This window comes from Dipodomys spectabilis, unplaced genomic scaffold, assembly GCF_019054845.1.
Source record: "Dipodomys spectabilis isolate Male_0828 unplaced genomic scaffold, ASM1905484v1 ptg000470l, whole genome shotgun sequence".
NCBI classification, from domain to species: Eukaryota; Metazoa; Chordata; class Mammalia; order Rodentia; family Heteromyidae; genus Dipodomys; species Dipodomys spectabilis.
In genome coordinates, this window is record NW_024871147.1 from 688,186 (window position 1) to 693,339 (window position 5,154).

The following is a 5,154-nucleotide window of genomic DNA, read 5'->3' on the forward strand; positions in this document are numbered from 1 at the left end:
AAAAAGACTTAAAATTGTCATTGACAAAAAAATTTGCAAATGTGAGCATTAAGATGAACAATATATTTTTTTCCACTATTCACAGAATTTTAGGGAAATAAGATCAGTAGCATTGTCAGGAACAATATAGTTTCCTTATTACAAATAGGGAACCGTAGATATAAGTCTGTATAAAGATTGCATCATTAACTACTTAAATTTAGAAGATACTACATGCTTCAGCAGCACGTATTCCCAAATTACAATACAGAGATTAACATGGCAATTGCACAAGGATGATATGAAAATTTGTGAAGTATTCCGTATTTTTCATTCTTCAGATGCAAGAAATGAAAAACAGTTATTAAAAAGTTGATTACAAAATAACAAGTGTAACAACACACGTAATTCATATAATTAAATTTAGTTTGACATCAGTGTATTAAATCTTCACCTCAGAAAGGCGTTTACATACCATAAACTTTACAAAACTTTTGAAATTAGACAACATTGTCATTTTATCCCAATGAAAAATAATATTAAGACCGAGGAAAAAAAGGAATCTAAAACTTTCTATATGGAATACAATCTGAAAGAACACATTATACAAACATAGAATATTTTAAAATATTCTTTTTCAGAAAAGCACCAGAAATATTTTAGTTTCTGTACTATTCATTTAAACCGATAAATTAAAATTATTTCTGATTAAAATTTCAAAAACTCTGTAAAAATCATTATACATGTATACAAAAACTCTTGAATATATTTTGACATCTAATGCAGGCAATTCACTTGGAAGAATTCCACGGAATTCATAAATTTTTACAGTAAGTATTGGTGTTGCCGGACGCTGGTGGCTCAAACTATAAAAAGATTTTGAGGTATTACCAGTTGTAATAGACTCAGACAGTCCTACCACTATAAAGGCCATGACAAAGGTCTCTAAAAGAGACTATTCAAGTTAATAAAGGACAGAGGATTGCCCAAATACTTTTACTCTGATATCTAAACTTGCCTAATCCCACACTGACTCAAAACAGAAAAGGAGGGTTTGGCACCACAGATACTATAGCCTGGGTTCAGGAAATTACAGATAAATGGCCTTACAAGGCCATTAAAGTCAATGGAAAACAAATGACAGGACTCTTAGACACAGGAGCTGAGAGATCCTGTATTGCTGGAAAAGATTATCCTATGGCCTGGCCAGTGCAAGAGACTTCTTCTTCCTTAATTGGATTAGGGATGGCTTCTAATGAAGCTTAGTCAGCTCAGAACCTCAAATGGGTATGTGAAGGGCAGCAAGGCCACTTCAAACCTTATGTTATCCCCAGCTTGCCCTTTTCTTTATGGGGCAGAGACATCATGCAAGACATGAAAATAAAATAGGACAAATAGACTCCTCATTGAAGGAGCAAAATTTTTCATAGGGGCCACTGAGGAACAGCTTTATGCTGACAAAATAATATGGAAAAGTGATGATCCTGTATGGATTAATCAGTGGCCCCTAACTCAAGAAAAGATTCAAGCCATACCGGACTTAGTTCAAGAACAATTGAGAGGCTAATTCAACAAAAACCGCAACACCACCTATATGGGGAAAGATCAAGAAGCTGGTTGAAAAGGCTCGGCACATTTTGTTAATGAGTTAAATAAGGATGTTTCTCTAACAATAACAGAGCAACAAATTATTGAACCAAAATTAAAAAAACAAAATAGAGGCTTTGGAAAAAGTAGTCTTAAAGTTAGGGACTCAAGTCAATAATCTAAAAACCCAGCTGACAACTAGATGTCATCAGTCATTTAAATATATTTGTGTTACCCCATTACCTTATAATGAGAGCTTAGATTGGGAAGTTACCAAAGTGCATTTACAAAACATCTGGAAGGACAATAGCTTAACTCATAAGATAGGACAGCTACAGGAAGACATCTCAGCCCTTAGTCAAGCTCATTTGGAAACCGTGGGGACAAATTCTTTGGCAGAAGACTTACAGAGAGGATTAAAAAGTCTTAATCCTTTAGATTGATGGCACTACTTGGTTACATTTGGAGTCATAATACTAATTGTTATATGTATTCTTGTTGTCTTTCTAGTCCTCTTCAAACTAGTCTTCTGCTCCATCTTCTCTATATGAGAAGAAATTTCTCTGGCACATCTAAAATATAAGAAAGGGCAAATGCCATGCCTACTCCGGTGGAGTCTGCTTAGCATGGAACACCTGCATTCAGACCTGAGAATGGGGCTTCACAGAAGCCTATCTCTGAGAATGGGACTTCACCGAAGTCTACCTCAGAGAATGGGGATTCAAAGAGGCCTATCTCTGAGAATGGGACTTCACTGAAGTCTACATCAGAGAATGGGGCTTCAAAGAGGCCTACCTCCTGGAAAGGCTGGCAAGCCCCTGGGAAAGATGTGTTTCTGTTCCTGTTTTTCTTTTCTTCATTGTATAGGAGTGCCTATTAATCTTTTACTGTTCCTGCTGCTTGTTCTACTTACTCATGCTCAATGTTCCCTTATTTAAGGCTCTTTCTTAAAAGTGTTGATGACTCCAACATCCGATGAGTGTCCTGAGAATATGACTAACTCACCAGAGTTAAGTGCTACCATAAAAGCCCCTCTTGTGGAAGCTATTAGACAAGTCATAAGTAAATGTAAAAGTATTGGGGGTTTCATGACATTACTTCAGCAGAAGGAATTGTTTGTAAGAGATTTACAGGAAGCTGTAGGCACGGCTAGAGCAAAAAGAGTGTATGGCTACTGGAGACTTTCCTTTAATCCTAAAGCATATACAATAGACTCATATAGATAGCCTGTAGGTAAGAAAGATGTAGAGGGATATTTAGACCAAAAGCTAAATAAGATTCTTAAAAAGTTGGTAGATGGAAGGTGGCAATGGCTTATCAGAGGAAAATGGTGGGATCCTCTATTATCTAGAGGACCCCAACGACTACCCCAGATCCACAGCCTTTTACAGGTGTGTATGATAAGGATGGCAACCATTGGGAAAAGTACTTAGAAGAAAGAACTTCCTATTACTCTCTTTCATTTACTGAGAGACTTGCTAGATTTAGGTCTCCTTGGTACTTACTATCAAAGAAGGAACAAGAAAGATCTTATGAGACAGTTAAGGCCTCTATGGAGAAGAGTAAACGATTATGTGAAAGGGTTACAGAAAAGACACTATGAGCTTAAATTTGATATATGGCCAGATTTAATTAAGTATACTAAATATCATGATTTTGGCCACAAATTGGGGACCCTCTAAAGAATGGCAAAGAAGCACAATTACTTAAAAAAGATTTGAAACATATAAAGTACAAAACTAAACAAAAGTAACTATAAAGTACTAGAGTTCATGCCTTTCTGTCCAGTACTTTGCCCATGTGCTCTGGTTAATGGTTAATAGGTGATAAACATCAAAACCAATTGTATTTCTTAAAAATAGAGGTAAAGCCGAAAACAAGTGCCTATTGTCATAGCTCGTCATCCAAAAAAAAGATCAGGCGACCAGCTAGTGAACACCCAAAAACGAAGCCTTGCAGCAAGATTGTGTAACTTTTTGCCCTTTCTCATGAAGACTTTTGCTATAAAAGCATGTTATCCTCTGCAATAAATCGCACTCAGCATTCACTCCTCTTCTGTGTGAGTTGTCTGTTTGCCATCTCCCCACCTGTTCCAGTTCCTCCACTAGGTGTCCTCCGTCGTCCCGACAGAGCCAGTCAGCCGCAGAGGTCCATTGTATCTTTGCTATCTCAATTCTCAGCAGCAAGAGGCCTTTAGTTTGGGCATTGGTATCTGTATCATGATGAAGTAAGAAAGAAGCCACTCTGGTATTATTCTGCATATATACACTGTGCAGGGTTGTCCAGCCATCTACAGTTATTGCATTTGCCACTTGAGCCACCAACTCATGGACAATGTCTAAGTGTCCACTGTAGGCTTCCTGATGAAGAGGGGTATACTCATCATCATCCCTAGTATTCACATGAGTGGCCTTTTTGGAAAGTAGTCTCTGCATTGTAGTAAGCTGAATATTTTCAGCAGCCCAATGAAGAAATTTACTTGGATCCTTCTCCAATTTTTGTCTTGCAATTGATACCATTCCTTATTTTTTCATCTTGTTCCTCATCTTTCTAAGAATTGCCTAACCAGAGACTTTGCGTGCCAGTGGGAATGAAGTTTCCATGTATTTCCCTAATAGTTCACATTGGTTGAACTGGTCAGAAAAATCTAGTGAATTTTCTGCATATCTGATTTATATCCTTTTTCCAATTTTACTATTCGAAATTATTCTAACTGGAGAATAGGGAATTGATGGAGAACAGAGGAAAGATGTTCCTCCGTATTCAAAGGTACAGACTGAAAATTAGGACCAGTGATGTCTTCATGTGCAGGTTATTCTAGGAATGAGAAAATATGAAATAATGCCTTCTATATAAATGATTTGGGAAATGGCAGAGCAAAAAGTGAAATGATGCAACCAAAAATATAAAAGCAAAATAAATTAGGATAATTATGGAGCAATCATATTATCTATGAGAACCATGAAATAGAGAAAGGAAGAGAGATACAGATGTGCAATGACCTATCTAGCCACAAAATTCATGCCTCTGATCAATTGATAGAGCAAACAAAATTTTATTTTTTAAAAAAGATGGAAATAGAATTTATATATTTACTTGGAATTAGTAAATACATTTTAGTAGGCTACATAAAAAGACATAGCTTTGACTAAATTACAGACAAGAATCTAAACCCTTGGTAATTCTAGTAAATCCTTGGTAATTCTAGTAAAATTTGACTGAAATCAGTTGAATCACACTTTTCCTGTACAATGAAGAAATAGGTCCAAGCTAGTAAAGCAGCTAGAGAAGGCAGGAAGATTGTATCTGTGACAAAACTTTGTGGAAAATGGTATTGAGGACTTCTCAGTGGTGATCCACTTGCACTGGAAGCATGATTCTGAAGTATTGCTTGCTGATTCTGAACTATTGCTTTGATCATTATATTCTCCAAGAAGAAAAAATGAGAATTGATAATTTAGGAATACTAATATATTTTGAACTTCTCACTAAGCACCTTCAATCATCAAAATCACATGAAGAAAATAGACAGGCCTACTTTATTAGATGAAAACAAGTGTCTTTTAAAAAACAAAGAATTTATGTAGT

At 36.1% G+C, this 5,154-nt stretch overlaps 1 pseudogene; it reads left to right on the forward strand.

Annotated features, from left to right (window-relative positions):
* Positions 1-213: 213 nt before the first annotated feature.
* Positions 214-310, forward strand: LOC122098283 (annotated as a pseudogene).
* Positions 311-5,154: the final 4,844 nt, after the last annotated feature.